The 15,786-nt window shown below is 47.8% G+C and overlaps 2 long non-coding RNA genes across 2 annotated transcripts; both read left to right on the plus strand.

The window, feature by feature from the left end:
• The first annotated feature begins 8,576 nt into the window (after nucleotides 1-8,576).
• Nucleotides 8,577-13,218, plus strand: LOC118695527 (uncharacterized). Its single transcript, XR_004981539.2, has 7 exons — nucleotides 8,577-8,645; nucleotides 11,198-11,269; nucleotides 11,498-11,571; nucleotides 11,654-12,329; nucleotides 12,404-12,445; nucleotides 12,538-12,580; nucleotides 12,658-13,218. It is a non-coding gene; the product is annotated as an uncharacterized LOC118695527 (long non-coding RNA).
• A 52-nt stretch (nucleotides 13,219-13,270) lies between these two features.
• On the plus strand, nucleotides 13,271-15,714 carry LOC118695525 (uncharacterized). The gene is made up of 7 exons (XR_004981537.2): nucleotides 13,271-13,764; nucleotides 13,843-13,870; nucleotides 13,958-14,125; nucleotides 14,203-14,288; nucleotides 14,366-15,456; nucleotides 15,533-15,574; nucleotides 15,668-15,714. It is a non-coding gene; the product is annotated as an uncharacterized LOC118695525 (long non-coding RNA).
• Nucleotides 15,715-15,786: the final 72 nt, after the last annotated feature.

Genomic DNA, 15,786 nt, shown 5'->3' on the forward strand with positions numbered 1-15,786 from the left:
CGCCAGCCTGCTCCTGGCCGGCAAACCCGTGTCCTCTGCTGCCAGCACTGCCGCCGGGTCACCTCCATGGATCGGTCCCTGCCGCAGCCTCCGAGACCCCGCCGCTCGTAGGGAGCGGCCAGACACCTCCCAACCTTGACAACCCCAAACCTGGCGCCCCCAGGTGCTCCTGACATTCTTTTCCTTTCTCTAGTCAACTTCTCCTCTTTTCCCTTCAAGGAGGGCCCGTTCTGCTAAACCCTTTCTGGACCTCAGTTCGGCATTGAATAACCTCCTAACAACCGTGTGTTAAGACACTTCCCTGCTTTTCATGCAAAAACCCTGCATTCACACTTCTGCTCTCTTCTAGCACCAAGATGTCATCACTTCACATTCTAACATCTCAGAGTTTGCTAACCACCTCCCTACTTCAACTTCTCTCTTTCTTCTCTTCTTACCTGTTTTTTTTTGATTCAACACACTTCAGACAGTATGAACTGAACCTAACTAAATTACTTCCAAAAGTAAGCTTACAACTTTCTTTTACTAGGATTGCAGTAGCTGTTAAATACCTACTGGCTAGCTGTGGCTTACTGAGTCCAACATCTTTGATATATGAGCTAATAGATATTTTTTTATTCTTCCTTAGCCTTGAATTAAAATTTTATGAGGTACTCCATTTTCTGTATTTATGTATAAATGATAAATGACTTTTCTAACAAAGGTAAGCTTAAAGCTGGTACTTAGGCTAGTTTTAGCTTAACTCTTTTAATTTAACAATATCTTCTTTGGTCTGTTTTATATAATCTCCTTCTGTCCGTTTTTTTCATACACAAATTTTGCTACTTGTGTGTACCCCTCAATCTATAATATTTCAATAATCTAGGTAATTTTCTGATCTCTCTCTTTGAAGAGGGAGGGAGAATGAATAAAATTCTTGCAATTTTCTCATGGTTGGTTTTCTAGCTACTTCTATTTATTAAGTGTCTAAGATATTTTACCACTGGGTAGTGAGTCTGAGTTCTTTTACTAACCTCCCTTAAATCTTGTACTAGTCTATAACTCCCATCAGACTTTATTGGGGGAATAGGGGTATTATGAGGAGACATACAAGGTTCTAATGCCCCATCCTTTATTAGTCCTTCTATTACCGGCTTCAAACCTTCCCGTCCTTCTAAAGATCCAGGATACTGACGTACATGTACGGGACAATCTTCTCTCTCAATTGTAACCCTTATGGGGTCGATATTTAATCTTCCCCTATTTCCTTCCCCACCTCAAACTTCTTTGTTGTTTTTTTTTCTTCATCCTCTTTTAAATAATTTTAAAACTCTAGCTGTCATTTTCCCATTTTCTGATATAACTCCTATTCTTAATTGCACTTGTAAGACTCTTCCCAATAAATTGCTACCTGCCCCTGGGACCAATAAGACATCTCCCATCCAAATTCTAGTTTCTTCCCTCAATTACTACATCTTTAATGACCAGAAATATAAAACTTTCTCTCTTTGCCCCTGTTACTTTCACTATATGTTTGCTCACACTATAACTTTTTGGAATATTTAACAGGCAGGTTCTCTCTGCCCCTGTGTCTATTACAAATTCCAATTCTTCTTCTTGGGGACCCACTTTTAAAGTTATCACAGGCTCCAGATGGTATTTGTTCCCCCCAGAAAATTAGAGCTTATGACCTCCCTATTCCTCCTCTGTGCCCATCTCTTTAAAGATTTTCAGATCTTCTGCTTACTTAGGACCATTTTCCTATTTCTCTTAAGTTTGTTTATCCATTTAGTTGCAGTTTCTTCTTTCCCCTCGAAAAGCTGTCCCTTAAAAACCTTTTTTTTCCCCCTGCATTTCGCCTTTGATATGCTGTCGCATTTATTCCTTTGATTATGTAATTACAATAATTATTCATGTGTTTACTCCCCTCCTCGTTATTTTTACCCCACTCAGGAGGTACAGTTGGCATTTTGTCTTCTCTGGGGGTCCCCGTAGATTATCTTTTTTCCTAAGCTTTTATTTCAGCTGGTCTGATTAATTGCCTTTCTTCCTGAGAAAAATATTATTTTCATTACAGACCACATCTCTTCTGAAGTATAAATGTTTGGACCTAAAAATTGGTCTAATTGTTCAGCTATGCCTACGGGATCCTCCAAATATCCCTTTTATTTATTTCTTAAAATTTCAGACCTCAGACGAAGTCAAAGGAGCATTTACAAACCCTGGTCCGCCCCCTCCTATGGGAGCCTCTTTTAATGGAAATAGACTAATCCCTTTATCCCATTCTTTTTGGATTTTTATCTTCTATAGCTTTTCTCCCGTATTTTTAGGATGAATCAGGAGAGGACTTTCTTTTACCTGAACTTTTAGTGTTTCGATAAGGTGATTCCTTTAGAGAGTTCCCCTGAGCAGCCGGAGCTGTGGTTACCAAGGGAACGGAGCTCAGGGCGGGACGGCGGAACTCGGCACAGCTCAGGGTCTCGGTGCTCCAAAGGCGGGGTCTGCAGCCGGGACCGCCCCAGGGGCTGTTCCGGTGCAGACCGAGCTGCAGCGTGGATCGGCCCCACGTGGCTCACGGCGGCTGATCCGGCAGAGACAAAGCTGGGACTGACCCCGGCTGCAGCGGCGGGAGCCGAGCAGAGTCAGGGCAGCCGGGGATGGGACAGACGGGACCCCCCCTCGGTGCGGTCAGCGCGGTACCCACAGTGCACACGGCAGGACGGACCCCCCGCCCCTTCCGCCGGCACGGCCAGCGGAGCGGCCGCGGGCCAGGCGGCCGGGACCGGGACAGACGGACCGGGACAGACGGACCGGGACAGACGGACTGTGCCGGAGCCGGCACAGGGGCTGGGGCAGCCGCGAACGAGTGGAGGAACAAACAGGAATGGATGAGGTAATATTTCGTTCCCAGCCTTATACTTTCACCGTTTTTCTTTTATTGCCTTTAAAAATGTTATTTTCTTACAATCTCCCTCCTGCCCAGCATGTGGTATATCCTTTTTTTTTTCCTGGATTAAACGGTTTTTACAAATAAATCCAGAGTTTACCAAAGCAAACTTCTGCTTGGATACTTTGAAATGGTCGACGAGTTAACTCACGACCTTCTCATGTTGTTTTTCTCACCACCCTTTTATTTATCCTTTGGCAAATTATACATTTTTCAGTTACTTGTTTTTCTACTCCAAAAATCGCAATGCATCCATAGTTCCTTTAAAAAAATGATCACACAAAGCCTGAGTATCCCACTGGGCGTTTTGATACATGTCCTCTGCTATTCCCTAGTAAGCATTTTATTATCTGTCTTCCATCAAGATGTTTCTATTTCCCCCATTTATCTTTTTCGCCACCTATCTTGTTTTAATTCGCCTTTTTTTTTTTTTTTCTTCCCTAAACTTTGGAATTTCCAATTTTTCCTCATTTGGAGTTAATATTAACTCTTTCAGCTCCATTTTCTGCTGCATCCTTAGCTTCCTGATCTGCCAAATTATTTCCAGGGTCTTTACCCTGCAAATGCCAACCATTTGATCCAACACAAAAGAATTTCGAAAAAGAACTGTTCCCAAACAGCTCCAGAGTCCCCCCAGTGTTTGGGACAGATTTCTGACCCAAAAAGAGACACTAAACGCTGAAAATTCATCAGCATTAATCCCAAATTAGAAAACTGACAAAAATATTTTGATAATTTTCAACTAACAGACTAGGATGAAGTCAGAGGCCAGATTTGCAAAGAAGAAAGTCTAAATCCTCTAGCTATGCCTGTGCCATTCAGCGAGCAAGCCGCTTGTCCTAGAACACGGGTGGCTATCCCACCTCATTAGATAAAAGAATTGCGAAAAGCAATAAGGGACGGTTGTATCTGCTCCCCATATTTTAAGCAACTGCTGAAAAGGATAGTCCTGGAAGGACGTACACTCACCCCAAATGACTGTAAAAATCTTGCTAGTATAATTCTCACAGACTCACAATATATGCTATGGGAACTCAAATGGAAAAGACTGCTTACAGGGGTACTAGCCACTTATAGACAAAGTACCGATGCAGACCTTCGTACCCTTGTCATGTCTAAGCTGACTGGTGACCCTCCTGATGATCAGAGTGATAATCGAGTGAATTTACCCAAAACAGCGTTAGATGACATTAAAAAGATGGCTCGCAGAGTCTTTTTGCAAATTCAGCCTGCAAGAAGTTTTGAAAAAGCCTATAATATGATTAGGCAAGACTTGTCTGAACCATTTACCACATTTGTGGGGCGGGTAACGCAAGGAGCAGAAAGACAATGCGGCGATGATATAGCTTGCCCAATAATGATACGGGACATTATTGAAAATAATGGCAATGCACAATGTAAAAGAGTTATCAAATCCCTAGGAAAAGAAAAACCCACAGTGCCTGAAATGATAGATGCCTGTAACAAAATTGGGAGTCCACAGCAAGTGGCAATTATCCAGGCAAATGAACTTGGAAAAACTCTAGGAGAAAAAATTGAAAGGGCTCTTACAGCTCAAACAGCGCAAGCAGTCGCACAGGCAGCACAAACAGAAGCTTTACCTGTAAATCAACCAAAGACTAATGTCTGGGTTGCTTTAGCCAGGTCTGCAGGCTCCGATACCATCCGTCTATCTGACACAAGCCCTGACAAACCTTTTTCAACCTGTCTAGTTGGAGTACCTTTCCCAAAGGGTCTTGATAATGTTACTCCTGATAAATGTTGGCCATATGATGATCATCACGTATCTCCAACTCCCAGCCGGAAACACCAAACTTATATTGATAATTCTAAAGCTGATAAATCTGACCTTCAAGAGCTAGAAATCCTAGGCTCATTAACTATGGATACCTGTTACTTCTTTCATTTCTTAGGAGAAGACGGCCCTCATTTAAAGGTTACCCCATATCACCCAGCTTATAGCAATATGACTTCTCATCTCCATCCGTCCCGACCGTGCTACCCCCCGATGCTCCTACAGGTAGAAACTCACTCACTAGCAGGAAAAATCCTTCCAATGCATTTTTTCTATTTTTATCCTCTGAGTGTCCAACTTCTTTTGCTAAATTTCTGTAGATTTGAGCTCAAATTACCATTTCTGACCAGTGCAGAGACAAATGATGAAACATTCCTGAGTTATTCTTACTCTTCATCTTATGGAAGTAGCAGCCAGCACTAAATTTGCATGATCTAACCAAAGTAGACATTTCACAGAAAAGCACTTTCTATAGCAATATTGAAAAACTATAGATTGAGGTAAAACCATCAAGTTTCTGCCCTCACTGGTGCAAAGTCACATGTTGTTTGAAGAGCATCCCACTGAATTTTCTAAAGATGTGTGAATGTGTCATCTGGACCACAGGAGATAAAGCAGGGTTAAAACACTGAGCAAAACTGCAGTTAACAAACACAAAGTTCATCAACCTTGCAATAGAAGCTTGCAGAAACCTTTCAAGGCTCATCCAATAAAGCCCCGTGGCACTTTGTTCTTCCCCCTCCTCCCAAATCTCCATCTGTCCGAGCCAGCATCAGCAGGAAATTTTGCACGGAAGCTTGCCAGATAAAATAGCTATATCATCTGCCATTAGTTTTAGAGAGTTCTTCAAAAATAGGTTAAAAATTATTTTATCTATTATTTTTTAGCTGTGTCCTAAGTTAAGGATGGGCCAAGTCTTGTGTCTTTGTCTCACAGAAAGGTGGTTCACATGTCCTTTAATATCATATGTGCAAATATTTCCAATCTGCATTCTGCCTTATCAGAAGGCTAATTAATTGCTTTATTATACTATATTACATTACAACTAAACCGAATCTGCCAAGTACTCAACCCTGCACACAACTCATGACCATCACCCAACAGACCCGACACGCACACACACTTGGCCCTGACAGGCCAAGGAAACAAAACACCATCACTTTGGGTAAACAATCTCCACGCTGCATTCTACTTCGGCACAAACACAGGCACAAGTAAATGAGATAAGAATTGATTTTACTTCCTCTGAGGTTCAGAGAACGTGAATCCCAGAAATATTCTTGGGAAGAATTGTGCCTTGCTTTTCTCTGTGAAGAGAAATGCGGTGACAGGTGCACCCTTGCCTCCAGGGCAAAGAATCACGGAATGGTTTGGGTGGGAAGGGACCTTGAGGTTTATCTTTGATTTATCCAACACTTCAACAGGCAAGAGGGGGCTCATCTGCTTCAGAGCTGCTTGCTTTTCTCACACCTTTCACAAGCAAAGCCTGAAGCAAACCCTCCCGAGTTGCCCTATCGACCAGGGGACCCCTCAGCACTCGGCGATGCTGCCGGCAAAACCTCAAACTTTTACTCACACAGGGACGAGGCTGCGCACTCGGTCGTAACCCAGATTCTCTTTTTCCCACAGAATCCTCGAACTTCCTTTTTTCTCTCTGCAGGCCTTTTTGTAAGCACACCGATTAACAGACTACACAAGTTTCACCAGCAGACTTCAGCTAAATCCAGTTTCTACCCCAAGTAAAATTTGCAACCCCCTGTCTCACCTGCGATGTTTGGAATTTTAGGAGGTGGCAGCCCACTCGAGATCAAAGGTCCTGGGCAGGGTGCAGGCCCACGGACACAAATGCCACCCCTTTTCCACGGGAAACAAAACTCATCACCCCAGTTTCCTTACATCAGTTTGCCAAAGACGTTCACTGCTCCCAGATCACTCAGAGTTCTCGTTGGCTGCAGACTCGGTCTTGGAGTTACGGAGTTACGCCTCCTCCTAACACTCACCTCCTCACCTCAGCCCCCTACTGCTGCGTCCCCTTCTCCGCTCCTAACCCTACTCTATTTTCCAGCCCGCCCTTGCTCCATCCCTCACTCCGCCCTTAACCCGTCTCACCACACTTCCCGCTCCATCCGTTACTTCACCCACCGCCCACCCGTGAGTCCCCTCCAGCAGCATGCAGAAGCCCGAACCCTTGGAGGACGGCGCAGCTCTCGCAGCAGGACAACACCCAGGCGAGACAGGCAGGGACAACGTCTGTGGGCTGCAGGGTGTCACAAGGGGCTGCGGGCTGAGGGGAGGGGGCTGGAGGGTGACACAGAGGATGGGGGGAGCTGAGAGGCAGAAGGGGGCTTTAGGAGCAACTGGGGGGCTCCAGGGTGGCACAGAGATGCTGAGAGCGGGGAGCTTGAGGGTGACAAGAAAAGGGTGAGGGGGAGCAGATGCCTTGAGGGGCAAAGTGGGGGCTGCTTGAGGGTGACAGGTGAACCAGCGCTCACACCACCCCTAACCTTACCCTAATAACCACCCCTAACCAGGTGGAGAGTGCACGGTGGAGGCCAGGGGGCCAAGGGACAATGTCAGAGTTCTCGGGGTGGCACGCAGACATTGCGGGCTGAGGGGCAAGGAGGGGGAGGCTTGACAGATGGAGAGCTCACACCGAGGGTTAGGGGTACAAAGGACACAGGGTACCAGGTAGGGTTAGGGTACAGGTGCAGCAGCCCTCAACCCAACCCCAAGGTCACCCTAAAGAGCGCCCCTAGGACCCCAGTTTTCCCCAACAGCAGCACAAGGCAGTAACCCCAACGCTGGGACAGCCCCAGAACTCTCCCAGCAGCTGCAGGCAGCAACCGTAATGAAAAGGTAGCAATGATGTTTGTGGTCTAGAGAGTGACAGGTAGGAGTTGGGGGCTGAGCAGTTTTTTAGGGTTTTTTTTAGGGTTTTTCTCATGGCTTTAAAAGGATGTTTTAGGGCTTTTTTGGAGGAGTTTTCCAGGAAATTTCTGGTAACGTTTAGGATACTTTTAGGGCTTTTTCAGGGCTTTTAAAAGATTTTGTTAGGGTATTTTAAGGGCTTTCTTAGTACTTTTAAGAATTGTTTGGGGGGGGATTTGGGTGTTCTTGGGGGTTTTTTAGGACTATTGAGGGTATGTGGAGAACTTTTTAGGGCTAGGGTATTTTTAGGGTTTTTGAGGAAATTTTTAGGCTTTTTTAGGGTCTTATCAGGGCATTTTAAGGATTTTTGGGGTATTTTTTGAGCTCTTTTTGGACTATTAGGGGTATATTTAGGAATTTCTAAAGGTTCTTTGGGGATTTTTAGGGGTTTTTTAAAAGTAAGATATTTCCAGTGTATTCTAACAGCATTCTGAGGCTATTTTTAGGTTTTCATGGAGTTTTTAGGACATTTTGAAGATCAGGAGGTTTTCAGGGAATTTTTAGGTTTTTTTAGGGTCTTTTCATGGCACAACACATAGAGGCTGAGGGGCAGCTTGAGGGGCACTGTGGGGGCTTGAGGGTGACAGAGGCTGGGAGCTGAGGGAGGAAGAGGGAGAGGGGACAGCGGGTGACACACAGAGATGCTGAGGGTGGCAGGGGCAGCTGTAGGGTGACACAGAGAAGCTGGGGGCTGAGGGGCAAAGGAGAGGGGTCAAGGGTGACACACAGGAGCTGAGGGGGGGGCAGAGGGACCAGTTGAGGGGTAAAGGGAGAGGGCTTGAGGGCTGGACAGTCCAGTGGAGATCAGGGGTGCATGGTACAGCTGTACCACCCCTCACCCCAGCCCTAACCTCAGCCGAAGCAGCCCCCCTGAAAACAGCCTTTTCCCCCAACAGCAGCACAATGCAGCAACCCTAACAGCGAGACCAGACAGCAACCCTCACACAGCAGGACAATGACAGAACCCTTAGAGGACAACAGACCCACTGCAAAAAGGTAGGGACGACATCTGTGGGCCAGACAGCAAGAGGTAGAGTTCGGAGACTGAGCATGTCTTTGTGAGGCTTTTTTTTCAGGACTTTTAAAGGCATTTAGGAGATTTTGGAAGGGACTTTTCTCGGACTACTTAGGGTATTGTTGGGGCTTTTTCAAAGCCATTTTATGAGTCTTTAGCATATTTGGAGGATTATGGTCAGGGTCAGAGAAAACACCCTCAGAAAAGGCAGAGTTTTAGGACTGCAGTGGAATGCTTTAGCAAGGGGCCAGCGGCGGCACAGCGGGTCGGGTCCCACGCTGCCAGTCCGAAGGTTGTAAGTTTTAGACCCAGCTAAGTTGTTGTGGTTAGGGTTAGATGCTGTCAGCTTTGGTCTGGGAGAACTTCTGCACAGAAATCTCACCCCCTGCGTCTCCCGATGCCAGTTTGCAGGAGGAGCTCGGCACTGCCAGGGCAGCCCGAGCTCTCGGCGGGGGCAGCTTTGCTCCCGGAGAAATCCTGCGCCGGCCCTCTTCCCCGTAAAGCCAAACTCACCCCCGCTGCGCGTCGACGTCCATTCGCAGGAGGCACGCGGCACTCCAAGGGCGGCAAGAGTTCTCGGTGTCGGCAGCCGCGGTCCGTGAGAAATCGTTCTCTGCGGTTTTGGAGGCCGAATCGCAGTTTCGGCCACGGGCACACAGAGAGGAAAGACCGTTAGTTTCCTTGGAAAGGAAAGTCTGGCAGCGCATGGTTTAAGGGGCAGACGAAGGTCTGTGCAGGGGAAGGAACTCCTCACAGGACCTTTCTTCACCTCAAGCCCACTCCGAGGTCTAGCAGCCCCCCGTGTGACCAGCTGCTTTCAGAGGGTTACCCAGGCACACCCGCACAGGGAGCTGCTAGTCTAGAGGGGCTAACAGGGGCATCCCAAGGGTCCCTCCAGGAACTATGGTCGGAGCATCCAGCACGGACTAGGGAGCAGCCAGACCCACCCGGGCACGGAGCATCACTTTGAGAAAATGCCAAGGGAAGAGCCCTTTTGCCAAGGGGCAGCATCTGAGCAGGCCAGGCAGCATTTGGGGTTCCAGGAGAGAGCTTTCAACTTTCCCCTTTTACTGTGCCAGTCCCTCCCCAGAGCCCCCAGACCCTCCACAGCACTCCCAGAAAGGAGAGGGGTTATTAGGAGAAAAAGGTTTTAGAAAAAAGGGAAAAAGCTTCCTTTTCCTTTATTTTTTGTGTTCAAACTGGGAGGGACTCTGCTTCCCCTGCAATTTTAATGGTCTCAGTTGAAAGAATCCCTGCCTTTTCTGTGCTGTTAGGGGTGTTAATTGACAGGGAGTCCTCATTTTCGATTATTCCCCAGTTTAAGTAGAAGGGGAAAACCTTGACAATGTTTCTTATGGGTTTGAATTAAGGGTAGCCGCCCCCTTTTTGTTGTCCTGAGGCCTAAATTGAGGGAGAAGCCCAGCTATCCCTGCATAAGAATTTGAACTGAGGGAAAAAATCCCTCTTTTTTCATCACTGGAGAGATTTAAAGTGAGGAAAACCCTTCTTTTCCCAGTACTTAAGGAGAGTAAATTAAAGGGTAGAAGCTATTTATTTGCCATTGCATTAGTTTCAGTAGAGGTAGCTGCCCCATTTCCTCTTTTTAAGGGGTGCACTGGAAGGAAGCTCTGCCTTTTTCAGCATTTTAAGGGTTTAAAACTACATTTCAGGGCCCTTCTTTCTGTGCCATAGGACCAAGTATCTCAGAGCAGGGTGAGCCGGGCATGCACTTAACCCTTACACTGCCTGGGAAGCTTTTATTTTTCTTATTTTGACTTATAATGTAGATAGGCCTAATTAGAGGTCCCAAGGAGACTTAGACGATTCATATCATAAGCATTCTTCTCCACCGGGCTCAGTCACACATGAAGTACTACTTAATAGCCACTAAGGAATAATTATGTAAGGTCACAGCAAATAAGCCAATTTATCTAGTTATGCTGCCTAAACAGAAAGTTTTATTTCTTACCAGTTTCCTGCCCATTTACTCCAAGTAGTTGTTGCAAAAAAGAAAGTGCTGTTATTTTTCAGAAGAGTTTTCTTCTATAACAAGCCCTTTGCTCCCCTTGAATTTGAGTCAGAGGAGCCAAACAGCTGTAGCTTCTCTGAGGGCTTTTATGCCCAGTGGGATCAGCCCCCTCCCTTTTCCTGGGTGCCATGGGAACGAGAGGCGGGCACCATCAGGGGTATATTAACCCCAGCTTTTGCTGAGGGGGTTCATTCCCTCTCTGGGATGTCCTAGGATAAGAGCTCTCTTCTCATTTCAGTCAAGAGGCTCTTTCAGCATATCTCAGCTTGTTTTCAGTAGGTGTTTCTGGGCATCTAAAGCAACAGAGGCTTTGAAGATACTGTGAAGAAAACAGCCTGGAATACAGGGAGTATTTAAGTTCACAATTTTGGGTTTTGTGTTTAGGGGTGGTAAAGTGCATTTGTAATTTCCTGTTTTGTTCTTATTTTGTTTTGTATTTTTTTTAGGAAGAGCACAGCTTCCAGAGGCTCCAGGTTGTGTTAACTACAATGCTTTTTTCAGCAGATTCATCATGTCACAAGAGGAATCTGGGAATCTGCCCAGTGTCCAAGATGATGTTTGAGATTGAGGCTTCAGGTGAGTTGAGGATTGTGACTAGGAGAGGGAGGGTGAGCGGGTATCCGGTTAGGAGTTATTGTTGGGGGGGTGGTTTTGAAGGCAGCAGGGTGAGAAAGGGTGTTTATTTGAGCCCCCCCCCCCAGGCCTTTTAGAAGCCGAGCCGAGGCATTCACGCGTCTTGCAGCACACAAGGTCATCCACTGCACTCACAGGAATGCCATTTAACTTTGCCTTTCTCTTACCCAGGTGCCACTCATAATAACAGCCACAGCCTTGGAATCAGGATGAAGCTGGAGCCTGAAGGAGCCAGGCACACTCAGGTGAGGGCAAGTAGCTGACTCGCTGGGATTTGGCCCACATAACTCTGTACTCATACTTTGGTTTTGGTTTTCTTTATTGTAGCTGACCGAGAGGCTAACAGGCGATCACGGGGCCCTCCGAGGCAGACTCATTTCAGGTGCCATGTGGATCCTCATCACGGATCATCCAAAAGATAAGTCAGGGCCACGGCCTGGAGATGGGATGATGGGAGAGTACTGGGTTGGGAGTTCCTGGGACAGATTTAAAAATTAGCAGTGGGAAAAGTAATCTCCTCCAAGGGGCCTCTTAGGAGAGCTAGAGGGAGAGGCTCTACTTTTGATGGCAGCTTTCAGGTGGGCAGCGCAGAACAGTTCCGGTCCCCGTCGTGTTGTCCGGTGTACCGTGTTACCTAGTGTGTCTTTGGGGTCCCTTTTGCCTTTTCCCCTCAAGACCCTCACCACAAGCCTGATGTGTTGTGTTGTTTGTCCCCCTGTTTGTCACGTTCCGTGTCACGGGTGTCCGCACATATTTGTGCCGGAGCCGCTCTGCCCTGCCCTGCTGCATAGCCTGCTGCAACAGGACAAGTCCCAGGGACTTGCAGTTTGTGGGGTGCTGTCAGACTCTAGATGATATTCCTAAATAGACAGAAGATGTTTGGAGCTGTGAAGTTATCCCGCAGCCCTTTGACTTTTGTCCTCACTTTCTTTCAGATGCAGAAGGATAAAATCCAGGGCAAAATCCATCCACCCATGCCGGGTGAGGAGGTTCCCCCGAGCAGGTCAGTCACCGTTTGTCTCTGCAGGGGGAGTGTCAAGTGTGACTCTGTTACAGCTCTGTTCTTTTTCTTTTCAGGAAGTAAAGCTGGATATCAGCAGTCAAGGTGAGGTGGGCAAGGTGAGCATTGAGTAGGGTACAGAAGCAGTTGTTATTGCTCCAGTCTCACTTTCCGGTGCAACTCTAAGCATCCGTTCCTGTTTTTTCATCAGCCTCGGAGTGCGGCCCCAGGAGCCGGGCATTCTTAGGAGAACGGTGAGTGGCAGAATTGTTGGGTTTTGGCCAGTGTGCTGCATTGATCATGCATTAATATTTGCATTTCTTTCATGTAGCTGACTAAGAAACAACAGGGAGTTGCTGAACAACAGTGCCAGCAGGAACTTCCCAGATGTTGAGGCTGCCTTCTTTTGCACCTGACACGGACCTGCATCCCCAGATGTCCGAGAGATAAGTAGAGGGCTACAACCCACAGAGCGGATGAAAGCGGGGCGCAGGGTAGGGACCCACCGGGAGGGATTTTTGAGTCTCCTTTGGAGATGGGGGTGTCCATGAAGCGGCCCCTTAGGCCCCATAAAAGCAAAGCCTGACTTTAGATCACAGTGCTGAGGTGAGCAGGGCAGAGCAGTCCCGGTGTGTATCGTGTCGCTTGTCTTTTGTGTTTTATGTGTTGTTTGGATATGTCATGTCCTTTACCTTAGGCCTTGGAGGGGCCTGTCAGAAACCCTGGCATCATTGTTAGCATCTGTGTTCTCTGCATTCCTCGGCCTGGCACCCAGGCCATAGAACTTTGGACTCAGGAGCTCAGACAGGCATCAGACTCTCTTGTCTCTTTAGAAGCATCCGGTCGGATGTCTTTTCAGGTCTTGTTCTGAGCTGTATGGACAGCTCTGCCCCGCCAGGATCCATTATGGCGGACTAGGACTTGAAGAACGGTGAGGGCAGGTAGAGGCTTCTGGCCGTAGGATTCTCAGGCATCCATCTTTGCAGTTCTTGGAATAAATCATTCGGTTAGCATCTTCTTCCTCCAGGTTTCTCTGAGCCTCATCAGCTCACCATCGGTCTCCCCTCGGTCATCTCCTTTTGCATTCTCTCAGTCCTCGCAGCCATTTTCCTTGCCAGGGGATTTCTGTTCGTGTTGTGTCCCCGTTGTCTGTCACGTCCCGTCTGTCCCGTGTCACGGGTGTCTGCACACATTTGTGCCGGAGCTGCTCTGCCCTGCCGCATAGCCTGGTGCAATAGGAGAAGTCCTGTGGACTTGAAGTTTGTAATGTGGGGTGTAGTTGGACTCTAGGTGGGATTTGTAGATGGACACAAGATATCTGGAGCTCTTAAGTTATCCTGCAACAGCTTGACTCTTGTCCTAACTTTTTTTTCAGATTCAGATGGATTAAATATGTGCCAGCAGGCCCCATCCTGGGTGAGTGGTTTCCCCCGAGCAGGTGAGGCACCATTTGTCTCTGCAGCAGAAGTGTAAATGATGACTGAGTTACAGCTCTGTTCTTTGTCTTTCTTTTTAGGAAGTAAATCTGGATACCAGCAGTCAAGGTGAGCAGTGGAGAGAAGTAGTTGTTATTGCTCAGCTCTCAGTTTCTGGTGCTGCTCTAAGCTTCCATTCTCTTTTTTGTGCTTTAGGCAATCCACTCGGAGCCTGTCGAGCCCCCGTCACCAGCCGGCCGATGCACCAGGTTCCCTGCACATGCGAGCCCTGTGGACGCGTTACAGGACCTGGTGATGAAGCCCTGAACTCTTCTATTTAAAGGTGCCATCCAGGTGGCCTTCAGCAGCTGCCAAGGAGTTGCAGTGAGTAGGGAAGTAGGGAGGAGGAGCGAGGGTCCCCTCAGGTTTGAGCCATGCCAAATCACCTCATCTCCTCTTAGCCCAGGCACCCCCTGTGATGACGGCCTCGGTGTCTGAGCATGCCCGAAGTGTGCGGCCCGAGCAGCTGAGCGTTCTTAGGAGCACGGTGAGTAGCAGACTTGTGGGGTTTTGGCCGAGGGGCTGCCAACATTGGGCACTGATGTTTGGTTTTCTTTAATACAGCTGTCTAAGAGACACCAGCGCGGTGCCAGCAGGACCTTGCCGGCTGGCGAGGTGGCCTTTCTTCGCACCCGAGACCGGCATCCCCAGATGTGCGAGAGATAAGTAGAGGGCCACGACCCACAGAGGGGATGAAAGCAGGGTGCTGGTTTGGGAATTACTGGGAGGGGTTTTTCAGTCCACTTTGGAGGTGGGGGGGTGTCCATGAAGCAACCCCTTAGGCCCCATAAAAGCAAAGCCTGACTTTTGATCACAGTGCTGAGGTGAGCAGGGCAGAGCAGTCCCGGTGTGTATCGTGTCGCTTGTCTTTTGTGTTTTATGTGTTGTTTGGATATGTCATGTCCTTTACCTTAGGCCTTGGAGGGGCCTGTCAGAAACCCTGGCATCATTGTTAGCATCTGTGTTCTCTGCATTCCTCGGCCTGGCACCCAGGCCATAGAACTTTGGACTCAGGAGCTCAGACAGGCATCAGACTCTCTTGTCTCTTTAGAAGCATCCGGTCAGATGTCTTTTCAGGTCTTGTTCTGAGCTGTATGGACAGCTCTGCCCCGCCAGGATCCATTATGGCGGACTAGGACTTGTGAGAAGGTGAGGGCAGGTAGAGGCTTCTGGCCGTAGGATTCTCAGGCATCCATCTTTGCAGTTCTTGGAATAAATAATTCGGTTAGCATCTTCTTCCTCCAGGTTTCTCTGAGCCTCATCAGCTCACCATCGGTCTCCCCTCGGTCATCTCCTTTTGCATTCTCTCAGTCCTCGCAGCCATTTTCCTTGCCAGGGGATTTCTGTCCGTGTTGTGTCCCCGTTGTCTGTCACGTCCCGTCTGTCCCGTGTCACGGGTGTCTGCACACATTTGTGCCGGAGCTGCTCTGCCCTGCCGCATAGCCTGGTGCAATAGGAGAAGTCCTGTGGACTTGAAGTTTGTAATGTGGGGTGTAGTTGGACTCTAGGTGGGATTTGTAGATGGACACAAGATATCTGGAGCTCTTAAGTTATCCTGCAGCCCTTTGACTTTTGTCCTAACTTTCTTTTAGATGCAGAAGGACAAAATCCAGGGCAGAGCCCCCCATCCCGGGTGCGGGGATTGCCCCAAGCAGGTGAGTCAATGTTTTTCTCTGCAGAGGAAGCATAAATGGTTGCCGTTACAGCATTTTTCTTTGTCTCTCTTTTTAGGAAGTCAAGGCCGAGAGCAGCAGTCAAGGCTGAGTGGGTGAGGTGTGCATTGAATAGTGTTCAGAAGCAGTTGTTATGGCTGAGGTCTCAGTTTTGGTGCAGCTCTAAGCATCTCCTCTTGTTTTTTTATTTTAGGTGGTCCTCTTGCCATCTCTCCTGGCCGAGCATGCCTATGCCAGGTGGGTGAGAGCTTAAGGTATCGGTGTGGCATCCTTGTCAGATTTGGGAGGTTGTGTTTTCACAGTATGTCAGCA

Source organism: Molothrus ater, chromosome 24 (genome assembly GCF_012460135.2).
Source record: "Molothrus ater isolate BHLD 08-10-18 breed brown headed cowbird chromosome 24, BPBGC_Mater_1.1, whole genome shotgun sequence".
NCBI classification, from domain to species: domain Eukaryota; kingdom Metazoa; phylum Chordata; class Aves; order Passeriformes; family Icteridae; genus Molothrus; species Molothrus ater.